Consider the following 14,533-nt stretch of genomic DNA (forward strand, 5'->3'; position numbering starts at 1 on the left):
AAATTTAGGTAGCTTTCTATTTTTAAGATTCAATAACCATCATACGATAAGATACGTATATATAATGTATTTTAAAATAACTAACACTGTATAAAATATATAAACGTATATAATACTAAATAACCAATACTAAATAGTATTATATAATATTAGAAATAAAACATCAGTTATACTAATACTAAATAGTACTATAATATATATATATATATATATATATATATATATATATATATATATATATATACATATATATATATATATATATATACATGGCATGTAGAAAATCACTTCATTAAGCAATCTTCGAATATGTCGAAACTCGAAATAGGTCCTAAACTAATGCAGACCCCATTTTGATTTCTAGTAAGTTGATGCTAACCACTTGATGTGATTGAAGAGCCATTATTCATTATGACTTCATCGTGCTCTCCAATTAATGTAGGCAGTTAAAAATTAACCAGAATTCATAATCAATACTAGACGATGCTAAACCACGCACAGCCTTAGTAGCTCAACAGAATTAAGAGATACATTCGCCATATAGCCATTCATTTTTTTGGCTAGAAATCCTGAAAGTTCTGAAAAAAAAAAAAAAATATATATATATATATATAAATAAATATATATATATATATAACCATTGCAAATAAATGAAACAAACAATATCAAAAGCAATCTGAGGAAAATATAAAGACAAATTGAGCAATAACAAAACTGTAATTTAAATAGGACATAACAAATCATACAAGATAATGTATAAGATGTCCCAATTCTAACGTAAAATTTGAATTATATAAAAAACAGTTATTTTATGAAATTACTTTTTATACTGAATATTGAATCGTGTAGTAAATACGATTTCGTAGATATGATATGGGCCTACCCAGGATCATTAACCTTTTTGGCAGCACTACACACATACGGGGACTTTTTCGAAATTGAAGTGTTTCATAACATGTCGCGTCCTCCAATATACGGCTGGTTGTGAGCTTAACATGTAGGCATGACGGATTTTAGCTTCAAAAGTAAATCAAATGAAACAAATTAGATCACATGATCTAATTGGTGGAGATATTTTAATGGTTGTTTGACCTGTGGTAATATCTGGTTGGTACCACATATCGTCGTCCACATCAATATCATCCTATTTAGGCAACCAAAATTGTCAGTATAAATTGCGATATCGTGAAACAGCAACAGTCTAATTTTAATTATTAATGAAACCATCAATCTGAAAATGCGCTTGATCTCTTCAGATAATTTTGGCGAAGTTGTTGTTGCAAACGAAGAAGCTGAATTGAACATTTAAGACAAAAGATAATCTCAAAATACATCTATCTATATCAAAACAACTTACTTCTACTAGTTTTATCTTAATTGTCTAAAAATGACTTAATGGTTTTCATTAAGTTCAAATAGCAATTTTGTGAATTTTCGTAGACATCTAAAGGGTCCTTTCGAAGTTATCTATATAATGCCGGCGGTCCATTATCTCCCAATACCAATTACCAAATATCAAGCGGTAAAACGTCTCGATGACTGATAAAAGATATATCGGGAACGATTTTATGAAATTACGAAAATTGTATGTTGATGAAGCGTTTAAATTCGTATAAATCAAGCCGGTCCGGCTATCGAAGATTGAAGATAAACACCAAGTTCGGTAGCCGAATACCGACCGCCCTGACCAGAAAATTATACCAATCATCCGGCATCATCAGAATTCGACTATCATCCCATTATTAGACACTTATTGATTTATACAGCGGTTAACCAGCGTTTAAGTCTCAAGGCAAAAAAACTGACTACACAATATGGTCGTGGTGTGACCTAGCATAAAATATCATCATTAAGTTGTATAATAGTTACTATATTAACAGTTTCGGATGATACAGACAGTTATTTGGCATTTATTTGATCTGATTTGAGGCTTGTGCAGCCTATAATTTTTAGAGATCTCGAGGAAAAGGTTTCGGAAGAATTTCCCTTGGTTTATTATCATATTTTAGGATAATACGAGGCCATTTTCTCAGAAGTTTGGAATTAATATTATGTAACTCTATGTTATCAAGGATTTTTTGGTTCGCTATCAAAAAACTCTTAATTATTTAACTGTTTAAACTATATATGTCCCCGCATCGCTCCAGGACTTATTACGAATTTAGATTTTTTTAGGTTATTTCTTGTTTGAATTTATATTTAGAAACATTTGAAAGACATTGATTTTTATGATTAGTTAAACTTCAGGGTAGGCAGAATTTTATGTTTCTTTAAGATTCATTCTTTGACAGTATTTTTACTTTTAAAATGCTTCGAGCCGATTAATTTTGTTGTGTGAAAGAAGTACAAGTGCTGTAATGAAATTATATAATGTTATATACATAATTAAATGAAGACTAGTCTTTTTAAAACTCGAATAGATGACCGCTACGTAAAATCGCCAATATTATTCAATCAGGTTTCACTTTTCAGTATATGTGTTGTTATTGTTTATTTTGTCAAATTTTGAACAAAATGATTTTTTAATGCGTTAACACTGTTTGAATTTTTACCGTGTAAATTGCATTTGCGGAATGTTTAACTTTGTTGCTTCAATTTGAAGAAACAAGCGGCTGAATATCATGGAATGCTGTCTGAAGTTTACTGCAACCATGCTTCATCGATTTCAACACGTGAATACCGGATTCAACATGATAATTTTGGCACCGAAGATAAAGAGCGTTCCGGCCAAAAAAAACATAAAATAAAAGGCGAGGATTTACAGGTCGATGATGATCCATGTAAAACAAAAGAAGAATATTCAGAATTATAGGAAGTTAGAAAAGAAACCGTTTCCAACGGCTTGAAGAACACAGAAATGGTCCGCAATCTTGGATAATTTGAGTGCCGCGTGAGTTGAAGCCAAGAGACATTGAAAGGCGAAAAGCGGGAAGATTTTTTGCATCGTATTGTTGCTGATGATGAGAAGTGAACACACATGTTGCAAAACCGGTGAAAACATACTGGAAAAATGGGAAATGCTACTCCACCCGTCGTATTACTGAGACATTTCTCCTTCCGATTACTACCTGTTTCGATATATGAGTAGTGACATGTCTCAGCAGCGCCTCACCTGCTAAGATACCGAAAAATGAGCGGATTCGTGGATAGCCTCAAAAGATACATCGTTCTTGCGACATAGAATCCGTAAATTACCTGACAAATGGAAAAAGTAGCGGCTATCGATGGATAATAAAATACATTGTACCGATTTTTCGAAACATAGTTTCGAGTTAAAAAAAATCCTTTAAAACTAATTTATACGCCAATATGTTCACTTACTTTAAAATACTATGATAAAAAAACAATATATCTGCCTATTTGGTATGAAATATGTATTATTTGTATCTTTAAAAATGTAAAATTATGTAAAATATTTTATAGGCGAAAAATTATTACACTATGTTGTCTATTATATATTGACGGATGTCTTACGACTAACGTAGACATTCTCGAGGTAAGTGAAGAATTAATGTCGCTGGAAATAAACAGGGAAAAAAATCCTCCTTTCCCGATATCTACTAAACTGTAACATCTGCAAAATAACAGTAATTTGTGGTGATTTATTGGACCACTCGAGACCCCGAATGACCAGAAATATATTAAAGTACTGAGCGGAAATATAAAACTTGCTGCCAAATGTGCCTATTTATTATACATCACTTACTAGACCCAGGCAGACAGTTCATAATCTGGGCAAGCGGTCCCCCGCTACCCCGCCGACCAATTATTCTACAGAAATAAGGCAATAAAGCCATTTATCTAGAGGGTAAGGCGCCGACAGTTGGGCACTTTGTTGCCTAGAAAATCGGATAAATATCCGAGCAACTCGTAACCGAATAAGGATGGATTGATATTAAATGTAAATCGTAGATACCCACGCCCAAAAAACACAGACAATGACCTGATGCATCATTCATAATGAAATAGTACTGAAGGAATTTTTTTATTTAAGAGCGATATGTACCATATGTGAAGAATATTCTATCTTATTTTGTGCCAATATTTACCAATTAAATGAATTATTGAGGCTGTTAAAACAGTTAATTATTTCTTCCCCTTTCGATTGTTATTCTTCCTAATAAACGGTAATTTACTATATAATAATATAGGTTATTAATGGAAGAACTGAGCAGTTTAAACGTCTGCTGCAAAAGAAGCTACCTATTAAATTAGATTAATCTAATTTTAATTTCGGAAATAAATGCTGATATAACAGGTTTGTGAATTATACCACTTTGAGGGAGGCAACTTTTGTTATTGTGAAAAAAAATGGATAAAAAGGAATTTCGCGTGTTGATAAAATATTGCTTTTTTGACGGGAAAAAATACAGTTGAAGCAAAAACTTGGCTTGATGCCGAACTTCCGGACACTGCCCCAGGAAAATCAACCATCAAGGATTGGTATACTAAGTTAAGACGTGGTGAAATGAGCCCCGAAGACTATGAATTCAGTGCACGTCCAAAAGAGGTTGTTACGGACGAAAACGTTTAAAAAATCCACAAAATGATTTTGAATGACCGTAAATTGAAACTGAATGAAATAGCAGACACTAGATATCAACTGAACGTGTACTCCATACCGTTCACGAATATTTGGGCTACTCTGTGCAAAGTAGGTACCACATACCACACGAGCTCACTTTTGACAAAAAGCAACGACGAGTTGATGATTCGAAGCAGTGTTTGAAGATGATCAATCATAATAAACCCGAGTTTTGGTTTTATTAGTATGGGTTTGTTAACAAGCATTCAACAACTAACCAGGTCCACAGAATTACAAATGTTATTGAAAAAGCCTATGAAAGTAGAAAACTATGCTCAGCTTGATTCTTAGATGTACCACAAGCCTTCGATACGGTTTGGCATTAAGGCCTTGTTTATAAACTACATAAAATGTTACCAAAACCACACACCGAACTATTAAAATCGTACATTACAACCAGAACGTTTAGAGTCAAACAAGAAGCAGCTTACTCTACAATAAAAGAAGCTAACGCAGGTGTACAAGGAAGTGTACTGTAACCAATGCTTTATCTATTCTACACCTGTGATGTTCCACAAATGGAGAATATTACGATGGCTACATTTGCTGATGATACTGCGATTATAGCTGTCTTAGTGTCTGAGACAATAGTGAAGAAGCCTCACGAAAATTGCAACAGGCACGTTACAATATAAATAATTGGACACAAGCTTGGAAAATAAAAATTATTGAAAGTAAATCTCTGCATGTGCAGTTCACCTACAATCAGACCGTACAAACACCAATAACATTAAATAATACTGAAATAATACTATTCTATATAGCAACAACGTTAAATATCTTGGAATGAATCTTGATGCAAAACTTCTCTGGAAGGAACATATAAAGAAGAAAAGAAAATAACTGGAATTGAAATATAGCAAATATGTGAAAATTTGAAAGTATGGATAATTGGAAGAAAATCACAATTTTCAGTACATAATAAATTGCTATTATATAAGCAAATACTGAAACCTATATGGACATACGGAGTTCAATTATGGCGATGTTCTGCAAAGAGTAACATAAATAAAATACAAATTTTTCAGAACAAAGTCCTGAGAGGTATTGTGAGTGCACCAAAATACTATAGGACTGATTACCTACATCGGGGCCTTTAGATACCCACAGTCAGTCAAGAAATCAAGAGAATTGCAAAGGGGCATAAGGAGAGACCCCATTCTCATAAGAATATTGAAGTATTGCAGCTTTTGGATACCACCAGAACAGGACACAGACTCAAAAGAATCAAACCATCTGATCTTGGGTAGTGTTGTGTATTAAGGTGCATATGATAGAAAATACAGCAGTGACATGTATAAACATTATTTCACCAGAGACTGAAATAGGGCCGATGGGTCCTCCTAGTTCCTATATTTAAGTTATCATAAAGACAAATTGTAGATTGGTCTAAAACGACTAGTAACAATGTAATAATTAAATAATAAAAAAAAACATTGTGTCTAATGTTACAATTCCAAACAACTAGTTTTAATATGTCACTTGATTGAATCAAATTTGTTGTGATTTTGGTAAAATATACGACTCTTACGCCACCTGTGAATAACAGCCCTGATACTCGTTAGTATTACCGTGCATACGTCAGCCAGTACGGCCACTTCGGTGACGTGAGAAAGATTGAAGCCTCGACGAGTCGGATGGAATAAAAATAACGAAAAACTTCTGCATCGGAAGGCGAGATAGAACAAGAGAAAAAGAAACGTCGAAAACATGAAAAGCTTTTATCGTCATTTTCGTTTTTAAAACACAATAATTACGCGAAACATCAGTATGCGCAAACTCTTAAAATTGTCCTAATTATGTCGTGACTGTTGGGAATCGTGGAGTTATTAAATTTATTAAAATACTGGCAGTTGTTTATACTTCTTGGAAATGCGCCGTAAACGATAATACGCATAGGCGTACAGCTGATACTTTACCAATTCTATTGTGATTCTAAATTGTTAAAAATAAAAACTCGAAACAAACCCGCATAGTTTTAAGAATTCTCTTTGATGAATTCTCAATATCAAGTCAAATACAGTCTATCCAAACTTATTTTGTACATACGTCATCTAAATTTTTGACGTCAAAACGTCACAATGTTGCCGTGTCAACTCTGAGTTTTTGTTTGGCTTGGACATACTACGAAATTCTAATCTACTAAATCTAAAACTAATGTCTAAAAAATACTGTTATCAAATCTAAAAATCTAATGTATACCAACGGACTTAAAACTACAATTAAGTATACAGTTATAATAATTCGTCAAATACGAGGTTGCACTAAAAACATCAAATCGACGATGCCAAAACAACATTCTTCGATTAACTACCAATGCGTCTTGCTACGAACGAAGAGATCCCAAGAACTCATATAACTTACATAGTCTAATTTAATTTTAACTTTGGAAAAAAAAATGATGTATTTATCCCACATTCGTATTACTTATATACTAATTCTAGTACACCTGAACAATTGTAATATATCAATTTATAAGTATATTTAATTTAACACCAAATAAAAAGTTTACTATATTTTGCTATATCATGTTTATTGTATTATTATGTTGTTAATTGCAATAATTGACAAACCTTGTATATTAGGCGATAATAGGTCCTGTATAATTTCTGATTTGGAGGAGGGGGTTGACCAAAACCCTTCAGGACCTGCCAAACACAGAGTTAGTTAAAAGTATTTCATTAATCAAACAACTTAAATTAAGTTACTCTAATGAAACAACCTGACTTAAATGTAGATAGGACGGTGAATATTTTATGAATGTGATAATTGCTCAATCAACTTACCAATACTAATGTTGCAAGTGTCTTGATGCTTCCTTGTACACTTATGACGGGAATCTTCTTATTCTGGTTTGCTCTGTATATGACCCTTGGTTTTAATTAATCATTGACCGTACTTGGAACAACATTTCACCTACACCTGATTGTTTCACCACTAACTTAAATGTTTTATCGCGAACTTAGTTCATCACCACCACTTTTATTTCCTCGCACAATGAGGAATTTGGTGCATTTTTTAAAATACTTATTAGAAACCTAGACTAGACAAGATGCAGACTAGCTGACTGAAAACTACTGTCCGATCCGTTGCGCATTCTCAGTGTATATAAAATACATACAAGTTACCCCAGAGACAGTCGTAACTAATCATAAAACAATTTAGATATGAATTCAATATGCTATGTATTACAATATGAGTTTATAGTTTATATGGGCTTTATTGATAATTTTCTACCTCTATAATCTGTATTTATTTTGGATGTAAATTAAAATATATAATGTTTATATACTACATAAATTGGTGTTGTCCTTTTAAGTTTTACCATTATACCTATTACGATAAATTTAAAAAAATGGGCGAAAAGACAAAATATAATAAAACCTAAATCATCAACGTGGCATTTTTTAACTACGGTACAAACTGTACAGTATCAACTCCTTCGAAGATTTCATCGAACAAGCGGATTCATATTTCATACACTTTTTAATTGTAATTGATAAAAATAACTATTTTCATTATCTAATATCGTCAACAAGAAAAAGAGAGAATGACAAGAGGGGAAAAAAGTCGTTAGAACTCTTAGGTAAAAAATTAAGCAATTTCATCTGGTATTATATCAAGACGCACGTGTGTCTCGTCGACATCCAGAAGTCGAGAGCGCCCTTCTACCGCTAAATTATAGTCGATTTTCGCGCCATCTCTGTTTACTCAGGCCGGAGCGTTGTGGCATCCCTGTCGTGCTCATCTCGCCTCGTGTAACTGTCTGTCATTGGGGATTGGATATAGGGCACGCGTCTTAAATTGAAAGCACATCTCTCCTGAATGACTGTACGGGTTTTGTCGTTCCCGTAAACAAATTTGGGCGTATTCGGGATTCCTGTCGTCGCGACGGCACAATAACATGACACCTCAACAGAACGAAACCAACCAGTGTCGTCTCGTTTATATTCATTGGATCATCCATTTGCTGTATTATTTTAAATCTAGTTGAATGAACGTTAAATACGTTAATTGGTTATCTATCTAAATTATTAGCAGTTGATTTATCAGGAACGAGCAAAATATTAAACGCCTACTTCACGGACTCAGACGCAAAGGAAATCAAATCAATTTCATTTCTAAGGTGCGTTTGTTGTTAATTTGTTTTGGACGTCATTTTTCTGTAAGTAGGACATAAAGAAGAGTACGTTTAGCATTTTTTCTGCATTTTCGAACTGAATTAAAAAAAATTTAATTAAACACATCTTACATTAGATGTACTTAGTACAATCTTAATATAAATATTAATTTATTACTATTGTTCTATTATACTTGCATCAATACACTAGCAAGACTAGTACAGTATTAATACATCAATATGGATTTCGCAAATTAAAATAAAATCAAACTATTTAAGCTAAATTTAAGAGTACATACACTATACAAGTTTGTGTATTTTGGTTCGTTTCAAACTTCTGATTTTCTACGTGATGTCCAGTTGACCCTACGTTGAGGTGATTTAGTACCCTGATTTCATGTTTTAAGGCAAAATCTTGGATCACTACGTATACCCATTTGATTTCGAGGTCATCCTGCAGCTTTTCGTTGCTTATGAAGATGAAAAAATGAAAGATGGAAAAAATAGTATCTAACTGAAAACATTATATTTTTCATCAATTTTTATTTAAAATAATTTTTTTATATATATTTTAAATTCTCCTATTACCAACTATGGGGTTATCTGGACTGTGCCTAAAGTTTAACGTGGGCTCCGAGCCACGGTCCCCAGCATTAAGCCTACCGACTGGCGAGTAACCAACTTTAGAAATCATCCCAGAAGACCGACTAGGATCATTTTCCTTGTCGGATTTTAGACAACCACAAATATTAAACAATCACAAACATAAATTTACGACCATGCCCCAGCGGCTATCGCAACAGTACGAGGACCGTCCCATTGCCTTTACCACTGCGCCACCAAGCCGGCTTAACACTACTCTTGATGTTATATTCCGCCACATTATTATTTATTCTTGTATTTAAATGTTATCATCCAGAATATTATGTTTTAATTAAGTATTTTTTTGGTGTTAGAAGTAACATAACCTAAGAACTCTATATATATTCTATAAGACGTACCAGGCTCTATAGATATCAAACATACTTATAATTTTGATATCACTATTTTATCACAACAGTACAAAATTGGTATACATATAACCAAAATTAAATTTTCCAGCTTCCAGCTTGTATCTTCTGTGATGTGCTTCATCAGATTACGTAGTTATTAGCGATATCTAACAGGGACGATATTTTTCCGGTTTTTGGGTCTCATTCAAGTTGGCCGACAGTTTTATGGAATATATTTGTGTGAATTATTTCTCGAATTATTGTTACAATACATTTTATTACATGTTTAGTTAACAGTTTTTGAGTAAAAGCTTTTTTTTTCTTCTTGATAGATTCTTTAGACTTTTACAGATCGCATTTTGATTTACATCTTACGGGACATAACACGTCATTCCGTCATAAGTCGCACTTAGTCAAATCCTACACTAAGTTTTTATATGTTCTTCATAGACCTTTTGGTTTTTGCTCCCAAATATCCATCAATTTCGACAATAAATGACACAATTCTAGTCATTTTATTTAGCAGTCTTCAACCAGCCATTAGTCACTAGGTGCTAGATCTGGATTATGGCGTAGTAGCAAGGTGATTCGAAACTCAATTCGTTTAACCATCGTTTTCATCGAAATGTGGCACGCTGCATTGTTTTGATGGTTCATAGGAAGGTTCCATTTTCCTATGATTACATGTTAGGTACGGCACTTAGTAGAGACTAATTAATATATTTTATTATATGTCAGTGTAAAAAATAACACATGAAACCTACTAAAATATAAAAAATAACTTAAAGGATATTGCCCATTAGACCAGTTTATATTTAAAATAAAGTGAGCGGGAATAGGAAAGAATAAAATTTATTTCAATCCTTTATTGTAATCTATACGGATCCGTCTCGAGACCGAAACTGTCAGATGGCAGCGTGATTGATGAGGAGCCATTTATAATTAGCGGACACTTCCGGTATGTTTTGGTTGGCAGCCCCTATATAAGCGTCGCTGTCACTCACCGGCTCCTTATAATGTCTTATTGCCAACTTCGCATGTGTTACATCCACTACCCCACTTCGATTTATCAAAAGTAACAGCGACCGAATGATCATTATAGTCAACTGTTTTTTTTCTGGGTTCTTTTTTTTTGCCTCGGGAGTGCTCGCTCCTACCTCGTAATTATTTTTAATTTTGATTTTGAGGCCCATCAACGCAGATACATCGTTTTTGGTATTTGGTTTTTTTTTTAATTTAAATGTCTCGCTCTGTTTTTACCGATATTGGGTTTCTTAAAGACCGCGTTCTATCAATACTGAGCTGCGTCAGATAAATGTTTCGTTTTGGTAAAGCTTCCACTCATATTGGAACTTTTTTAGCTAACTAAGAATTGGTCGGGATACATTTACTTACTCCCTTATTCTTTACTTATTATAGAGATTATTAAATCTCACTTTATGTGTTTATTAATCAGTTCGTATGGTAGTTTGCGTTTGAGCCTACCCACTACACTGTCATCGCGCACATTTAACTGTTTGGCGAGTGCATTGGGATATACTAACTAATAGTCTTTCAGAGTACTTCACACTAACACTCCGAATCACACTCGTTATGGGTTCTATGAGGATATATATATATATATATATATATATATATATATATATATATATATATATCAGAGATCAAATCCAGCCAATATCATTAAAACCAAACGAAAAATCCACCAGTATCATTATAACATATACAAGGATTTTAATTGAGAATAACACTTCACTTGATCTACACAGGAAAGTGAACCCAACTCTCGATATACCGTAACCTTTTGAAGTCGCTGGTTGTATTTGATATGACTAGGTTAGGCAGCGGTAGAAATGAAGACCGAGATATGTAACTTTTGCAGCAACGGGATAGGAACTAGAAGGAAATAAATTATTGTTTTGTAACAATAATGATGTATTGACTGGAGACTTCTTTCAACTGAAAATTACGATCATCCATTCGTTTTAGGTTAGTATATATTAAAATGAGGTTTGTCTATCAGGAATACTAGCACAAATTGCAGTAGAGATAACATTTTATCCTATTTCGAGATTTTTAGAACAATTTCATCTAATACCTTTGCATATTTGAAGTAAAAAAATATCAATATACATGAACCTAATATTATATGATCTTTCATATGCATGTTAGGCCTTAACATTGTTAAAAGAAACATATTAGAAAAATATTTGACCAGAACAAAGATTGCTCCAAAATTATTTCCCTTAATATTAGTCTCTTGCAATTAAATTAGTCTATGTAGATTGGTAGATATCGTATCCTAACCAACATACTATAAAAGTGTTTGGACTTATATAGAACTGTTTTTTTGAATATTCTTGAAGCTAATCTAATAAAATATGTTTCCATAATATTCCCTAGAAAATCAATGATTTGCAAGGAGTTTAATGTTTGTGGATTATCAAATATCCTGAGTAATTTTTGTGTTATTAGTTAATAATGGATAAATTAAAACGACTGTCGAAGCCGCCTTTGATCTTTTTCACCTGACTGTTTTATAGAAACCACGTACGGTATTCACAACAATTAATTAGTGATTCTTGGTCAGTGAAAATATGTTTGTATAAATACAAATCAAACAATTCATTTTAATGCATTTCTGTTGTTTGTGTAGTTTGTGTAATAACGCTAAGGTTCTGTTTGAACAGCCCGATATATCGTTGATTTCACTTTTGATGAGAGTCGACGGCTTCACTAATATTACAAATGATTTAGCGGCGTCATATTTTGAAGCCGAGTGAAGACTGGAGGTATAATAATAGTAGATGGCTTGGAGGATATCCTGTCGACGTAAGAGCGTTAAAATTAGTTGTCAAACAGGGAAAATTAGTTATTTCAGATGACGCCGTGAAAAAACGATTAATTTTCTTCCACGTACATATTTTAGTGTGACGATTTTCTTTTGCGCTTTTTTTAATTTCAAAACAAGTTTAAACCCGATTATTAGACAATAGACAGATAGAAAATACTAAAAAATCCTGTCAATACGCTCTACATTTTATAATAAACATACATAATTGACAATTCCCTATTCTCTATTTATACATAAAAAAAGACAATATTCATTCCAATATACTATTTAGGAATAAATTATAGGAATTCAATAAAAAGCCGATTACCACCAATCGTCGCCCGATTTACCACGCATGTTCGTCCTTATTCATATCCACAGTCAACTGAGAACGAACACAAATACTCATATTTATATAAATAAATCGCTAAAAGTCTTTCAATTGATTGAAACAAGACACCAGCGAAATTTCCGAGGCTCTTTTTCGGTATGTGTTAAATATTAAGTGCACAGCTGGATACAATCAAGCTGATAGGTAGTTTGGACCATTTTATTGACGATAAATAAAGAATATTTCAGCGCTTCCTTGATTATTTTATTGCCCACATATATGTTGTTGTATAGGGTGTGTTCACAACCGATTATAATCGATACAGTTGATATGTCCGATCTTAATGTCTGAGAGAGTATCGAAAACTGAACTGATACTGTCATTTGTTCGGATCTGGCGGTGCTCTTTTCACTAGATTACTTTTATGATGATGTAAACTTTTCTGATTGTGTGAAATTGATTGATGGATGGTTTAACGTCTTTGTGGGAAACAGATGACGTTCTTTAAAGACGGATATAATAATTTATTGGTGTTTTTGTATTCTTTTATAGTATTCTGGTTTTTGATTTAATAGTTCTTTGGTTATGGTAGGAAATGTGATATTTCTATTATAATAACGACGTAAATGTTTTTCATCTTTATTTTTATTATCATTCTGTTTTATTTAAAGTTTTTAAGCAGAATCGTACATCAAAAAAGATCCTCCAAAAGGCATGACAATGGTATGTTCAACTATTATATTCTATGAACATTAAATCCCAAAATTTGATTTTATTCATAAATATACTTTTCTTTTCAATGGTGACGCTTCCATTAAAATTTCTTTCCTCTGTTCTCTTTTAAATGTTTTTGATTTCGTCAAAACATTTTATTTGGTCCCTTTTTACATAATTCAGTATTAGGTTTTTAGTGGCAGATCTATATTCCATCCATTATTACATACCGACGCAAAGAATATGTTTATATCAAACAGTTCCAAACACCGCAATGACTCGTCGACGCGTTATTGGTTTTGCGCTTTTGGACTTACACATACTTGATATATATAAAAATAATAAAAGTTGTTTTACTAAAACCACTATAACCGATAAAATAATTGTTGGAATGACATGATACTGTACACGTATAGTTTTAACTCTTCACTCATCATTTATTGAATAAAAAACACAATAAGATCTCAACATTACTTGCAATAATAATGATTTGTATGCAACAAGTGTAAAAGGCATCATTACTGTAATAAAGAATCACAAAAATATTGATTTCTAACAATAATATATGATAGACATATTATAAAAAAATCATTTTTACATAAAAGAAATAGTAGAAATAAAAGCTGAATATTTAAAAATTTGCCATATTAAGTCAAATCAGAAGCGTTACGAAACATTGACGTCACTGAACGGTTCCCCGCCATTATTCTCGCATTCCAACGTTGGACATTTTGGCACAATTCTGTTATATTTGAATTATTTATCTTATATTTCATAGTTAAAAATAAAAAGGCAAATAACCTACATTTTAACCAGAATCAATTAGTCGATGGTGACTGTACTTTGCGACTGTAACTGCAATAATACTTTTTAAAATAATACCAAAACTCTTATAGAACTGAAGAGATTATTACATGATGGTTGAATTGCAATGAAGAGTAAAATATTTGGGATAATA

General features: G+C 32.5%; 1 protein-coding gene across 4 annotated transcripts in view; it reads left to right on the forward strand.

The window, feature by feature from the left end:
* retn (retained) overlaps nucleotides 1-14,533 on the forward strand; it is a 265,375-nt gene that overhangs the window by 175,700 nt on the left and 75,142 nt on the right. The gene's annotated exons all lie outside the window — the stretch shown is intronic.

The sequence above is a fragment of the Rhynchophorus ferrugineus genome, unplaced genomic scaffold, assembly GCF_030347505.1.
Source record: "Rhynchophorus ferrugineus isolate W39M unplaced genomic scaffold, kcgeb_rfMv2 rfM8, whole genome shotgun sequence".
In the NCBI taxonomy this organism is placed as follows: domain Eukaryota; kingdom Metazoa; phylum Arthropoda; class Insecta; order Coleoptera; family Curculionidae; genus Rhynchophorus; species Rhynchophorus ferrugineus.